General features: G+C 32.1%; 1 pseudogene; it reads right to left on the bottom strand.

Moving 5' to 3' along the window:
• Positions 1-8,779: 8,779 nt before the first annotated feature.
• On the bottom strand, positions 8,780-16,696 carry LOC149171076 (SKP1-like protein 1A pseudogene; annotated as a pseudogene).
• Between the last annotated feature and the right edge of the window lie 226 nt (positions 16,697-16,922).

The raw sequence follows: 16,922 nt of genomic DNA on the forward strand, positions 1-16,922 counted from the left end.
CACCTTTATTGTCGACCTCCATCATTTTAAATCCCATCAGTTGGTGTCACCCTCCATTGCTCTACTTCATGAAGAACCCATCAATAGCGTAAAGGTGGACCACTAATTCTTTACCTTTACCTTTTTTTACTAGCGCCTTGTATTGAAAATTTTAAGACAAAATATTTCCTTTGTCTTAACAAATTGTCTTCAAAGCCCCCTCTATTTAGTAATTATGAATGAAACGAAAGACAAGTTGTCCCTAATTACATCAATAGAGATCCAAGGGATAAAAGAGGAATTGATGTCTGAGAAATCTTGCGAGGAAAAGTTGTCGCTTTATTCAAAGTCGCTACCCCTACAAAACGAAGATCCCAACAAATCATTGTGTTTATATAAGATAACATGAATGGAAAGTGAAATAAAAACCTTGATATAGGTGTGAGACCATAGTATCCTGCAGGCTTCAGGACTTAGGGCACACTGTATTGTCATAAAAAAAAATTGTGTCAAATTGTTTGCCTTAAATATAAAGTATTGTCTTAAATTTTTTGTCTCTAACTATTTTTTGTCTCTAACTATTTTTGTCTTATATATAAAGTTGTCTTCAAATATTTTTGTCTCTAAGTGTTTTTGGCTTAATATTTTTGTCCTAAACTATTTTTGTCTTAAATATAAAGTTGTCTTAAAATATTTTTGTCTTAAACTATTTTTGTTTCAAAATGCTTTTGTCTTAAATAGTCTTAATATTTATACCTAAGACAATTAAATTCATATTAAAAGTTTCATATAAAATAACTAAAATAAAAAGTAATTTTTTAAGACAAAGGATTTCTTTTGTCTTAAACAAATGTCTTAAAAATGCCCCTGGTGTAGTAGTGAGGACTAGATTATTTAAACAATTTAAATTCAAGTTTGTAAAATTTTATCAAATATTGGTGAAAATTAACCAGAAAAATAGTCGTCAAAAAGACCATTTCATTATATATATCAAAGAATTTTTTTGTACTAATGAAGACTAGATTATGCATCTTAAACAATTTAAATTCAACTTTTTAAAATCTGTATTAAATATTGGTGAAAATTAACCAGAAAAATAATCTTAAAAAAAGCACCATTTCATTATATATATTAAAGAATTTTTGTTCGAAATTAACGAGATAGAGAATTTTTGGTCAAAATTAACGAGAAAAATAATCGCCAAAAAAACCATTTCATTATATATATTAAAGATTTTTTTTTAATATATCTGTGCGCTGTAACATCAAAATTCTAATTTCTTTAAACACTTATGCGCATGATCGCGTTTGTTTTGTTTTTGCAGGTACTGGACGGGCTTCTGCTGCTGCCGCTCCAGTGCGCCACTGCAACAACGGTTAACGCACACCTCAAAACTATATTATCCACCGTGTAGGACTAAATGGGCCTTATTTGGCAGCGAACAAACTTTGTATGTCTCCTCCTCGACCATATTTATGCTAGGGACGAAGATGAGCTTCCAATATGAAGAAAATTGAATTTGTCTAGTAAGGAATCACCAACAGGACGATCTGTCAAATTCAAACCGTGAAGAATAGACGTTCAGGTGGTAAGAGCAGACAGTATTGGATCAACAGACATACTGGTTGAGAACAATTATATAAAATCAAAAAACATCGACTATCAGTCTCCCGTTACCAGCCTTGTGTAGGGTTTTGGGTGACTGTTGGGAACGACACCACCATAGCGAATAATAATGAAATTACCAAGAAGAAAAAAAAAATGAAAATTCTGAAATTTAACGTTTTATGTGTTTGTTGCAAACAAGATGCAAACTTCGGAAGAAAAAAAAAAAAAATAACATTCATTTCCATTCTTTCAAATTAACATTAATATATATGATGTAATTTCAAATTACCATTGATATATTGACCAGAGGGGAAATGTGTAGTAGGGAAAACGTGACATCATGCTCACTTGCGTTGGGGCACCTCTACTTCTTTAACAACCAGCAAATGAAATAGGTAGATATAACGCCAACGAAAACCTTTTGAAAGTGGTGACCCCTCTGTCTGTGCCACATTCTGGCGTTACAAAATATTTGTGGGTCTTTTCACATAATCGTACGCTAGAATTGCGTGAAAAGCCCCGGGTTTGTAGAATCAGAGGTGCACAACGCAGCTAACCACGACGTCGGATTTTCCCTACTTTTTAATATACGTATATATGCTCCCTATATCAACCCACAATACTCCATGAGTAAAGTCATGCATTAAGTTTGTAAATCGTAAAGATTTTTAATGCAATCGTAACGATTCTTAATCTAAAGTTATGCATTAGATGTTATAATAAAGTAATTACATTTAAATGTTGCAAATGGCGTTTCACATCTATATTTAACTCGCAGCTCAAGCGCGTGTTACCGTACTTGGGCACAGTTTTGGGTGAATGTTGGGACGGCACTGCCATAGGGAATAATAGTAGAATTACCAAGAAGCTTCTTCAACTCACGGTTTCCAGTCTCTTCTTTCACTGCAGGCGAGTTGCGTGGCCGATCTACCAGGATAAATCTGTGACAAATCTCCTTGACAGTGAAGAACGAGTACGAAGACCGCCGCACCAATAAGATGTGCGCTAATTTACTATTGTAGAAGATATTAGTAAATTTAACATATTGTTCAGTAAAAAAAACCTGGGAGATGAAAAAAAAATTACCTCGCTCCTCTTGATTAGTTTTTTAAATATTCTTAGAAGCTTCCATCAAAATAAATTGTTTCCATATTTAAGGAGATATTTAAGCAGATATGCATGCCATTGCGTATCAACCGATAAACCAAATGTTTTACTAACAATACCCAGTACACAATCTGTGATAAATATAAAAAAAATTAAAATAAGAACAAACATAAAATGAAATATAAAATGAAACAATTATTATATAGTAGTTAGTATTTGCTGCTTAATTTAAATATAAGTAAATTAGAGTTTGAATTGTTGTGTAAAAACATATTTCATATGAAAATTGTAAGGTAAATAAAGTAATTGGAGTGAAAAAAAGGGCTAACCTAGTTGTAGTTTCCAAATCTGCAAAGACAATTCACTATGTGCACAGTGAAAAACGAAAACTTCCCAGTTTAACATAAAGTTTAAAAATTGGATTGAATATATGATTATTGGAGTAGTTCTCATAAATATTAAATTATTGAAAAGTTAAACAAAACCAGATAAATTTATTTATATACATCTAATTTAATGTAAATTATTAGTAAAAAATTAATGTTTACAAACAAAATTTTATAAACACAATCTTTTATAAAATTTTAAATGACATTCACATTTTTATATAGTCAAATATATGTTATAGCAACTTAATTTTATATAAATCATTATAGAAATAATAAAGTTAAAATTCAATTGAAAATATGGTTATTGGAGTAGTTCTCATGAATATCAAGTTAGTGAAAGGTTAAAACATAGTCAATTTTTTTTTATATATACATCTAATTTTACTTAAATCATTAGCAAATTATTAAGGTTTACAAGAAAAACTTTATATACACAATATTTTATAAATTTTGAAACGACATTGAAATTTTATATAGTTAATTAAATTTTATAGAAACTTAATTTTATATAAACCATTATTCAAATAATAAAGCTAAAGATGAAGTAATTGGAATGAAATTGAAATTTATATAAACTTATATATGATTTTGATATAAAAATTAAAAATATTTAAATTTTGAAATTACATTTTAGAAATGTAAGCTTGAGATAGCTCAATTGGCAATGGTCGTGGAAATGAAGTCTCACTGAACCAATAGTCAATCGAGAAAATGATTAAATTTAAAAATATGTAAACTCTTTATACATATTAGATAAATAAGTTTTATATTTCTCTTCCAAACCAATATTGGAAAGTTATAGTCATGTACTTTCCGCTTTGTAAAGGATTAGCTAGTGCAAAATGAGGAAGAGAAATTGAAACTTTCTCTCAAACTAGTAAGACAAAATCCAACTCCAACTATAGATATGTAATAATTACATGATAAGAATGTAGCCAACCAAAGTTAAAATGAATAATATCAAAAAATAATAAATTTTAATTTTAATGTTAAACTATAGACATCATGTATATGTATTCAAATAAAATAAATTAAATGAATAATTATAAAAACACAAAAATTAAAGAGCAAAACATTAAATTCTAATTCAGAAAACACCAATTGTTAGCTTCATGACATGAAATTTAAACTCTCATGCACCTAAAACAACTATTAAGGAATGAGAGATTTCTCGAAGAATGAGTGCACTCGGAAGAAATTCATTGGCAAGAAATGAGAGAATCTTGAAAGAATGAGTGCATTGGGTGGAAATTCATTAGCAAGAAATGACAGATTCCTAGAAAGATAAGTACTTTGGGAAAAAATTCATTGGCAGTTTGGGTGAGATGGAAATTGTCCCAGAATTCATATTTCAAACCATTAACACACATCCCTATTGACCTAGGGTTGGAAAATATAGTGGTCTCAATGACTCCATCCCCATAACACACTCTTCTCACCTTTGCAAACTATGCATTAATGAGCCCACTCAGAAACATTAAAACCCAAGCAAACATTAAAACCCAAGCATAACCAATACAGTTACATCACCAATACAATTACCAAAAAAGAAAAAGAAGTCTTGCCCCAGTGAAAGAAGCTAAGTTACACCAATGAAGGAAGGCACCGCAATGAAAAAAGCTAAGTTACAACAACTGTGTGAGCCCCTAATTAGGCCGATAGGCCTTCCTATGCATCAACAACCGTCAACACTTTTATCCTGTTCCATTGGATCATGTGAGACACTTTCACCTGTTGATTTGAAGTGTGACTGCTTTCTCTAAATATCGGTTGAGTTGTTTACTACTTTTTCCCATTCTTTTATGTCACTCTTGAAGATATTTTTACTATTTTTTGCCTGCCATGAAAATATTTTTACTGTTTTTCCGTGTGAGTTGTTGTTGTTGTTCTTCTTCCTTGGCTTTTGGCTTTTGGCAAGCACTGTTCTTCTTCACTGGGTTTTGGTTTTGCTCTGCAAACTTCTCTGTCCACAGTAAGCTCATAGTGGGTTCCGACGACCTCTTCAACTTGGAAATCCAGAGTAAACGTGTCCGCTTTGACACCATATCCACTCAGAAGCTGATTATTTTTCAGGGTTCATTTAGCAGGTATATTTTTTGCGTTAACAGGGTTTTCTTTTGATGCTCCTCTTTTCTGTTTCTGCTAAATACAATATGACTCTGTTCTCTGTATTTTACTGATTATTTCCTTTCGCATTCTATTGTTTTACTGGTCGCAGCTTCCCACAGTTTTCCTATCTATTTCACAGGCTTGTAGGCAGCCACAATTTATATCATTAACTAACTAATTTTCTCTCTTGCAAACTCTATTGCTTTGTTACACTGCAGTTTGTTTTTCCTATGAGTATTAATATTACATTTTTGGTCTTTCGGCAGGTGACTCTTTGGCTCAGCATGGGTGCCGAAATGCTTAGCGTACTTCCTCAGCCATTCCAACCGAGGGTTCTGACATCTAGGTGCTTTCTGGACCACTGAGGTTTTATAAGATTGATTGGGGTTTTACTTCTGCAGAGGACGACCCAAGAACTGTTTCTATTATGAATTTTAGGCTTTTTGCTGCGAGCTTTAAATGTTCATGAATCTTTCTATTACTAGTCAGTTAAGTAAAAGGAGCAGACGACGGGCAGACCGCCTGCACGGCGATCGACGCTAGGTTGGTGATGAACAATCCCACCGCCGCGGCCATAACCCATGTTCTGCATAAGAAGCAGGAGTTTCCGTCTGTGGGAGGCGTGGAGGATTTGCTGGTGCTTTCAATCGGCACCGGGCAGTTCGATCGCCATACGATTACGACAAGGTGAAGCGATGGGGGGCTGCCCACTGGGCTAAGCCCATCTTCAAAATCGTGGGCGATGCGGTGTCAGACAATGTTGATCACGCCATGAGCATGGCATTCGGGCAAAGTAGGCGCAACTCCGTCAGGATTCAGGTAACCTGAAACTACACGTCTCACGTTATTGTAGAGGTTCTGTGAATAGATCAAGAAATCAAAACTGGAGTAGATTGTAGCTTAATTGTCCTAACAGCAGCAAATTTCAAGATGCGTTTTTTTTTTTTTTTAATTTATACCCATTTCTTGTTTTCTGAACAAGATCGTGCTTCGCGTATTAACAGGGGAGCGGATTCTCGAAGAAATGCATGGGCAATGCCCACGATCCGAGCGAAGAAAATGTGAAGATGCTGATCAATTTTGCAGACAGCATATTGAAGCACAAGAGCCTAGAGTCTCTTCTCTTCGGAGGAAAACGAAAGCTCTCCCTCAGCAACGCGGAGAGGCTCGACTGGCTCGCCGAACAGGTGGTTGCAGAGCATCTGTCAAGACTTTCGAGGCCCATTCCCACTGTACTGCTGAAGCAGCTGAGCCCTCCAAGCTCACTATCGAGCTCCGCATATCGCCCTAACAATTCCCAATCATTCTTCAAAATGACTTGTTTTGACAGGAAGGGAGAAAAAAATCCGGAATGCAGGCAATGAAACAAATAGTAAGACTTGTTTTAGGGTTGGTTGGAAAAAAAAAATTACAGTAGCAAATTTATAGGGATTTGCCATTTATCATATGATATATGAAAATGTATTTTTTTTATACGAACACACATTGTAATTTTTATTTCAAAATATCATGAGCTACAAATTAGTTTTCTCTCACATAACATTTTATGAGTTTAATTAACAGCCATTCATCTCCATAGCTAGTGTTCAGACATTTTAGAGTTTTTAAATAACTCGATTCTTGTTATTTATTACATTGCATTGCAGTCCCGTTCATTGTTAGTGGATTTGAAGAAGCTGCAACCTGCAGGAGGGGGTGTCTAGACTTCAATGCTCATTCGTTAGACTTGAACTAACACCTCTTCTAGAGAAATTCAACAATTCTAATTTAATAATCCTATAGGCCTCTCTTTGTACCTTTTGGGACAATTGCTAGTTGATACAACCTCTGAAAAAGATAATCAATAATTCCAATATTAAAAATATTTATTTATGGCAATAGAAAACAAGAAAACAACAATGTAAAACAATAAAAATTTAAATCTATATCTATGTCCATTGCATTAAAATGTAATTTGATTGCATATTTGTAAATATTTTGTAAATATGAACATATACATGAATGAAACCCTTTATGAAATTTTCAAATTAGTCTAAAATTTTTAATAGATATAAAGATGTTTTTATATCCAATTTAAATTCCAAAATACTCCCAACTCTGGTTGTCATCATTACATTAATTTCACATTCCAAAATAGTTATAAAAAGGTTTGAAAGTAAAAAAAATTAACAATGACTTTTGTAATTGTAATAGATAGTAATAATTTAGATTTCCAAAACATTATAAAATGCCACCCTTATATCAAGTGCAAATTTCAAGATATTGTTAAAAAGTATTGGATTCCAAGATATCCTTTCATTTTTCGAAAAAAAAATAGAATGCAGTATATAGTCATCTTCTTCTTGTTGATTACAGATTTCAGAATATATCAAAAGTGTACAAATTTGAATTTAACATGATTGATCGCTTGTAATCCAGTGACTTTCATTCTACCAAAAAGACTCGGCCCAATCTTTTACCACTCAGACAAATATTAGTCCAAATCGTGAAGAGAGATCTGGGATTTCACATATTAATATACGGGATTTCCATATATCTGGCATTAGCTAAATCATCAATGGTTAAAGTGTGGAAATTAAATACTAGGAGATAGCCTGCTTGTGAATCACTGGTCTTTACCTTTAGCAGAATTGATAAATGCTGCTCGGATAAAATTTACGTTTACCTGCATCGATAGATGCTTTTCAGATAAAAATTGATAACACAAATCTTCATGAAAATATTCAAACGAACAACTAGAAGATAGTCTGCTTGTGAATCACTGGTCTTTGTCTTTGCCTGAATTGATAGATGATACTAAGAGAAAAATTGATAACACAAATCTTCATAAGAATGTTCAGACGAATAACTGGAAAAACATTTATAAATCAGATATCTAACTGCACCAAAAAGGGGACTCCATCTCCATTTCCTACCTAAGTAAACACTCAGTTTTACACAGTGAACTGCCTTATAAGGAATTCTCTAGGAAATCACTGGCACCTACACTGGAAGCGTATAGAGATTTCAACGCAACGGGAGAAAATGTTAGCAACAGTTTTTTATAAATAAAAAACCAAAATTCAAATAAAATGCTAAATTTGGAGTTTTTTGTTTTTGTTTTTCAAAGAAAAGTAAAGAAGTTAGTTACTTGAAATGACCAATACATTGTTCCTTTTTCTAACATGGTTGTCATCATGGATACGACAGATTTCTTTGTTCCATTTGCAAGAACGGAAACTTTCTCAATGCAGAAAAGCACATACAGACAATACAGACTATATTCTTCGACGAATAACGACTGGCCTCGTATGCGTCTGATTAGCAGCAACCTCAACGTGTGCATGTGTAACAGTATGATGCTGATTAGAAGCAAGTTCAAGGTGTACATTCGTAACAGTGAATCAATATCATACAAGAGGTTTTATTGGGGAGATATAAGGAGTAAAATGTTTTTATATTAAGATATATAAAAAATGGAGCTTAAAGATAATGGAAAAATATAAAAGGGTATAAAATAATTTATGAAAAAATGGATACTTATAATATCTAGTAAAGTAGGGGTGTTTTAAATTGGGAAACTGTATTAGTTTCATATTGGTAGAGAGTTAAGTAATGTGATTTTTAAAGAGATTTTCTAATATCTAATCAAATTAATAATATTATTTAATATACCACTAACCCAAAGTAATATCTAAAAGACTCACTACATAAATCTTAATAAATTTTTATTACATCTAGAAATAAAACAAAAACAAAAGATATATTTGTTTAAGATTAATAAGATAATATGAAACAAATTAATCGGTGCATGAACCTCTTGTATTTTTTTGAAGAGCCCATGGGATTCACTTTCACTCAGAGATATGACCGAGACATACGTTTTATCTCTGTATATTTAAACATATGATACGTTAGGACTAAAGACATGTATCATTAATGATTAAGCCCATTCTGGTAATCTATAGTAAATAGAAGAAATACGTTATATTTGTCATATTTATTACATAATTTATTTTTCTGTCATTAGAATACAAATCCGTTCAAAAACTTATAAATGGTTGGTACAGTGAGGCATGTAAAGTAATTTGGCATTAATTGGAAATATTAGGTTTAAATGAAAAATAAAATTTCTTAAAAATAATAAATGGTTTTTGTAAGATGAGATATATTAGTCGAGAATCATGTAATTTCATATGCATTATGTTGGGAGAAGAATCTCATTTTTTTTTAAGTAAAATCTGTTGCTCAAGTTTTACATTTAAAAAATTAAGTTTTACTTTTTTATAATATTTGATATTGATCTTAATGAATTTTTATTTGATATTAATTAATTTAATCAAATATTTAGATAAACATGTCTAAATCTTACCAATTAAATTATAATAAATTAGGTAATTTAATCAATTTTTTAGATAGATAGCATTGAAGACATGTAATGGAATTTTATCACTAATTCTGTTATAAGTTATATCATATTGTTTGATATAATGTTTATGTTATTTTTTTCTGATTATATATATTAAGTAATATAACAATATTGAATTATAATAAATAATGTAGTTTGATCAATTTTTAAGATAGATACCATTAAAGACTAAAGACATGCTAATGGAATTTTATCAGTAATTCTGTTCTAAGTTATACGATATTCTTTGATATAATGTCTATGCTATTTTGTTCTGATTACATATATTTGAGTAGTATAATATATTTATGTGTATTATTTTATGTTTTTTTTGTTTTAAGTGATTAATGAAGTTATAAATATAAATATGAAAGCTATATTTTGTAGTTATATGTATAATAATTTGAAAGAAGTTTTAAATTAATTTTGTAAAAGTGTTATAAATCATATGATAAAGTAGTATTGAGAAAACAATAAATAGCGATGAAAAATTTATTATATGTTTGAAAATAAATATAAATCAACAATGTTTTGATATGTAATAAGAAAAATTACTATCATTATTATAGTTATTATTATTTTATATATCTATCTATATATATATATATATATATATATGTCAACTTTGGGGATGCAATATATCTATACAATCACAGAGAAAGATAGAGAAGATCTAAAAGACTTTTACACTTTATAATATCAAAACTATATGGAATATACCCTATCCTATTCTTTGCATAGAACTTTCATCTGGTTAGAAAACTCTATCCAAAACAATCTTCATTTCAGGTGGGGATTGAATAAGGATACCTAGTCTTGGGTAAACCATTGGGGAATAAACACACAAATCTTTTGGAAAAATTATGGTGGGATAAACAATTAGAGGAAAAAAAATAAATTTAAGAATATTATAAGGAGGTGATTAATCCTAAACCATAATATTAAAAATATCTTTATTTTGACTTACTTTAAAGAAAAATGATTAACATTGCTAAATTAATAACAAATTATCATAAGATCAATACTAAAATGATATTATAAGGAGGTGATTAATCCTAAACCATAATATTAAAAATGTTTTTATTTTGACTTGCTAAAGAAAAATGTCTTTATTTTCTTTAAACCATTGTTTAAAGAAAAACGATTAACATTGCTAAATTAATAACAAATTATCATCATATCCATAATGAAATTGGCCATTGGACAATTCCATCAAATAAATGAATTTTTCAAATTAATGATGTTAAAGAGGTTAAAGGTGAAAAGTAGTTTCACTTAAAATGTTTAGCATATAATCACTTTAGATCTCAATTTCAAAATATGTCATATTACCAAACTTCCTAACATTATGATCCTGTAATGCATCTCTAATGCTTTCTAAAGAAGGCTAAGTATGAGCTTACCTTTTTTAGGTCCAAACACTATTCTCATCATCGTTTCCATCATCATCAATATGTCTTCTTCTTCTTCATTTTGGTCATTGTCATTTTCATTGTTAGTATCATTGTCATCATCATCATCATTTCACAAATGAATTTTCTCTTAGCATTTCTTTTTGTTTCATGCAATATTATTGCAATAACATTGGAATTCTAAGTAAAAATAATATGTTTTTTTCTATGTTTAAAATTAGATATATATTTATGCAATTAAAGTAATCATATTCAAAATTTAAGTTAAAATAACATAATGTTCAATATCTACTCACTCTAAATCTTAATTTCAAAATATTTGTCACACTACTAATCTTCTTAATATTATAACTCAATATAAATACGATGATTTTAGAATGTTTCTCTTAATTAGAAACTTCTAAAAAAATGTAAGCAATTTCTTACCTTCTTATGTTCCAAGCACTATTCTTATCATTGTTTGGATTATTATCATGTGTTCTTGTTTTACTTCGTTGTAATTATCATTATCATTATTAATATTATTGCTATCATGGCCATCATTATTATTTCACAAATAAATTTTCCTTTGTAACTTTTTTTTGTTTAGTACAATAATATTGCAATAACATTAGAATTAGCCAAATATTTAATGTGAATTGAAGGGAATAGCTTTACTGCGTCTGTAAAAGGAGGGGGCTCTGACACCCCTCCTTTGGTAGACTCCCTCCACTGGAAAATGAAAGGAGATGGAGACCTCCTTCACAGAACTTACCAATCACAATGTCTTCAGAAAAAAACCTTCATCCAACCAGTGAGGAGAGGGAAGGGCCGGAAAAGGCGTTGAACATGAACCAAGCAACACCTCGGCAGGGACCAGCGGGAAGGCATGGGCTCAGCAATCGGCAGCAAACGCGTGCAATCCAAAAACTAAGATATCCCAACACTAGAAATCGAACACCCTGAAATAGCTGCGTACAGGGTGTATATGCAAGAGCATGCCCTCATTTGCAACTTTATGAGCTTTTGTCAGGCAGAGAAGGCTCTCAACTGGTGGATACAACCAAAATGGCACCCGGCAAAAGAAGGCATCAAGCCGGAACTCGAATACAAACTGAGGCCATTCATTAGTGTAATGAGGGGTTAAATTTTACGCCCGTATGCCTTTTTCTTGCGTTTTTACACATTAAATACTAGTGGTTTCCAATTTTCCAAATCATTACTGACGGGTTAATAATATTTGAAAAAGTCATATTGACGGGTATATTGAAAATTGACAAATTTTAATTTCTATATATTATTATATATATACACGGCACTCCAGAATCCGCTCTACGCTTGCCGTGAGGCATCATGCATGGGCTAGCAAAGCAACTTACTACCAAAATGAAAAGACAGAGGGAAGCCAATTTCTGAATGAACACAAACTACTAAGTAGCGCAGAGCAAGTAAGCACGTGATAAATCTCAACTGAGAAAATGTCCCATCGATCAACAAAATTCCAGATAAATGTATTGCTTCGAGTACCACTCAATATAACATCGGACATTCCTCCACTAATTTTCCTCTTTCCTTAACTTACTCACGCAGTCGCTGTCTATGCCATATGGAAATGTAACCAGCGAGTGTACACTCTTTAAAACCGTTGAGCATTAGTTGGGTATATAGATAAATTTTGTAAAAGGGCATCAACATGAATCAAAGTTCTATATTCGAGTAGTTGGCATCATGGATTGGTTACCTCTTTATACTTCCGTTGGTAGATTAGACAATGTTTAGCATGAGTATTGAGATGTACCAAAAAGTGAAAATGGAGAATAATTTTGTTTTTACAATTATGGAAATCTTAATTTATTATGGATCACAAAAGATTGAATACAAAAAATAATTTAAGTAGTTTGATCAATTTTTGACATAAATACTTTCAAGACATGCTAATGAAATTTTATCCCTAATTCTATTATAAGTTATACGATATTGTTTAATATAATGATTATGTTATTTTGTTCTGATTCTATATATTGAGCAATATAATAAATTTATGTGTATTTTTTTTAACGATTAATGAAGTTATAAATGTATATATGAAAGTTATATTTTGTAGTCAGATGTATAATAATTTTAAAGAACTTTTATAGCAATTTCTTAAAATTATTATCCGTCATATAGTATTGAGAAAACAAATAAATTCGGATTAAAAGTTTATTATATGTTTGAAAGTAATTATAAATCAACAATTTTTTGATATGTAATAAGAAAAAATAGTATTATTAATAGCCTATATATGTGAGGTTTGGGGATGCAATATATCTATATGATCATGGAAAAAGATAGAGAAGATCCAAAAGACTTTTAAAATTTATAATATCAAAACTATAAGTAATATAGGCCATCTTATTATTCAGATAGAACTTTCACCTAGTTAGAAAACTCTATCCAAAACAATCTTCATTTCAAGCAGGGATGGAATAAGGATACCGCTAAACCATTAGGGAATAAAGGCACAAGTCTCTCTACATATAATTTATTGCTTCTAAATTTACGAAAAAGTTATGGCGGGATAAACAAGGAGAGGAAGAAAATAAACTTAAGGATATTATAAAGAAGTGATTAATCCTAAACCATAATATTAAAAATGTCTTTATTTTGACATAATTTGAAGAAAAATGATTCACATTGCTAAATTAATGACAAATTATCATAAAATCCATAATGAAATTGGGCATTGGACAGTTATATAATATAAGCACATTAATAAACTTCTACAAAAATGTAACTAATCTCTTACCTTCTTATGTTCCAAGCATTATTCTCATCATTGTTTCCATCATCATCATGTGTTCTTCTTCATTGTTGTGATAGTCATTATCATTATTAGTATCATTGTTATCATCGTCATTATTATTTCACAAATAGATTTCTTTGTAACATTTCTTTTTATTTAGTACCATATTGTTACAATAACATTAAAATTATATATATATATATATATATATATATATATATATATATATATAAGGAGCCACATATTTAATGTGAATTGTAGAGAATAGCTTTACTGCATCTATAAAATTGAGTTTTGATCTTTTTGGAGCCACGATTGTTGTTACACCAAAACCCGTAGATGTTAGTAAAGACACATTGCTAGATTTAATCACATGCCACAAAACACATGGGGAGCGTCGACCTTCTACACCGTCATTAACGGGGAGACAACAATCTCCCCCCAATTCGAGCCAGTGTGTTTCGAACTGGAGACCTCTGTGTGTTATTGATGCTTTGATACCCAGGTGTTAGTAAACAGACACACGGGTAGATTAAGCACATGCCACGAAACACACAGGGAGCGTTGACCTTCTACACCACCATTAACAGAGAGTCCCCTGTGTATTATGTATGCTCTAATACCACTTATTGGAGTCACATTGTCGTTACATAAAAACCCCCGGGTGTTAGTAAACAGACACATCGCTAGATTTAAGCACATGCCACGAAACATATGGGAGAATTGACCTTCTAGACCGCCATTAACGGGAGCCAACAGATCTGACATATGCCATGGTAACGTCAGCAAGGTATCTCACACCCCTCCTCGAGTGCAATTGTCACTAGAAAATAAAAGGACATGAAGGCCTCCTTCTTCACAAAACTTACCAATCACAATGGCTTCAGAAAGCCTTCATCCAACAACCCAAGACAGGGAGGGGGAGGGGGAGGAAAAGGGGTTGAACATCAACCAAGCAACACCGCGACAGGGACCTGTGGGAAGACCCGGGCTCAGCAATCGGCCGCAAACACGTGCAAACCAAAAACCAAGAAATCGCAACACTAGAAATCGAAGACCCTGAAATAGTCCAAGACCCTAAAAGAAGATAGTGCAGGGCCAACAAAAGAGCAGTTGGTCGAGCAGCTCAAGCAGGCAGCCATGCAGAGCGTGACTGAGGTAGCAGTGTATATGCAAGAGCATGCCCTCATTTGCAACTTTATGAGCTTTTGTCAGGCAGAGAAAGCTGTCAACTGGTGGATACAACAAAAATTCCACCTGGCAAAAGAAGGCATCAAGCTGTAGCTAGGATCTAAACTGAGGCTATTCATTCGTGCAATAATACTCTAAAGTGAGAGCATTCATTTGTGCAATAATAATAGTAAAGAAATTAAAAATATAAAAGCCATGCACGGCACATAAATTAAAAAAAAAACCAAAATGTTAAAACCAGATAAAGCATGTGAGGATTTTTTTTAATAAAACGTTATATTCTATTCGCAAAAATTATTCTAAACCAAATTGCCTTCTTGTCATTCCCCACATTGTAAATTACTATAGTAGAAAATATACAAACATGCCACACAGTTGGAGCCCATTCATTCGTGCAATAATCCTCTAAACTGAGGCAATTGAGGCCATTGATTCGTGCAATAATACTCTAAACTGAGGGCATTCATGCTTGCATTACAAGGAAATTAAAAATAGAAAAGCCATCTAGTGCACGTAGATTCAAAAAAATTCAAAATGTTAAAACCACACAGGACGTGTGAACTTTCTTTTAATAAAACGCTATGTTCTACTCGCAAAACAATCTTTGGAAAAAAATATTCTAAACCAAATTGCATTTTTGCCAGTCCCCAACTTTTAAATTTTAAACCAAATTGCATTTTTATCAGTCGGCACCTTCTAAATTACTATAGTGAAAAATATACCAGCATGCCACACAGCTGGAGCCCATTCTCGACTAATTCTCGACTACAATAAAACCAAACACCATGGCACAAAAATATATATACTGTTTTTGCACCAATTCCCTACAATCATTTAAAGGCCCACTGGTTTTCACACCTTACCTCCTCTTCACGAGTAAAATCATTCTTTAGGTTGAAAATTTTACGTATTTCTTCTAGCGTTTCACTTTTATCATGTCGGCAACCGTCTGACATGTAAGATGTAGCAGATTTTTTATGTTTAGGTAATTACGTCTGACATGTAAGATGTAGCAGATTTTTTATGTTTAGGTAATTAGCAGCCTGCAAAAACCCGAAAAGATTAATAATCAAAAACTTCCATAAAATATACAAATGTATCTATAGCCTGGACAGGCATATACATGTGCACAACGTTACTAAACTGCACAACGTTACTAAACAAAGCGATGGAGCTATTGCGAAACAATTACATGGAACGGGACTACAGGGAAACAGTGATAATTGAAGGATCTCAGAATACATGGGAAACAATCATCGACATAAGATTTCTAGCTTTTAAAAAAGAACAGATATTAAAAAAAAAAATTGATGGAACATTTATTGATTGGAGAAGTCATCGATAACAGTACTCAGAGGTTCCAAACCATTTGGTTGGGGCAATTCAGGTTCCAAATAAGAAAAATGTTAGTTTGGTTCAAAGAATACCAAACGATCAAATTCCTAATTAAATAACGGTTTCTGAATGAATATCGGGATTAGGTAGGGGAAGGTGGCGTCATCGACCTTAGCGAATTCTTGATCCCAAGTCTTGATTTCGTCCTCGGAAATGGCCGATTTCTCATGTGCGGGCTTCTGACCCTCCACATGGTGCTTGCAGTATTCGATGACCTTCGAGAGTATCTTACTAGAAACGTTTGGCAGCGGAATAGCGTTGGCGGTGCCAGTCGAGATTCAAATGCCACAGCCTCAGTGACATCAAACAATTCATCATCTGAGCGTTTCAAAGTCACCTTGCTTTCCGTGGCCATGGCTCCTCAGCAGGGTTGGAATTTGACGGGTATTTTGAACGTATTTTACTTTTAAAATTTTTAAATGAACTTTTTTCTGGTTAAAATAAGATAATTGCTCTTGCATCAAGAGTTAGTTAAACATAGAGAGTTAGTTAAAGTTAATTGAGTGATTGTATGATTGAGTGTTGAATCAAGTCAAGTGATAAATGATTTTGAGTGTGTTTGCATGTCAAGATATTTAAGA

Source organism: Pinus tabuliformis, chromosome 4_2 (assembly GCF_031772625.1).
Source record: "Pinus tabuliformis cultivar Carrire ecotype Pingquan chromosome 4_2, CPIR1, whole genome shotgun sequence".
NCBI lineage: Eukaryota > Viridiplantae > Streptophyta > Pinopsida > Pinales > Pinaceae > Pinus > Pinus tabuliformis.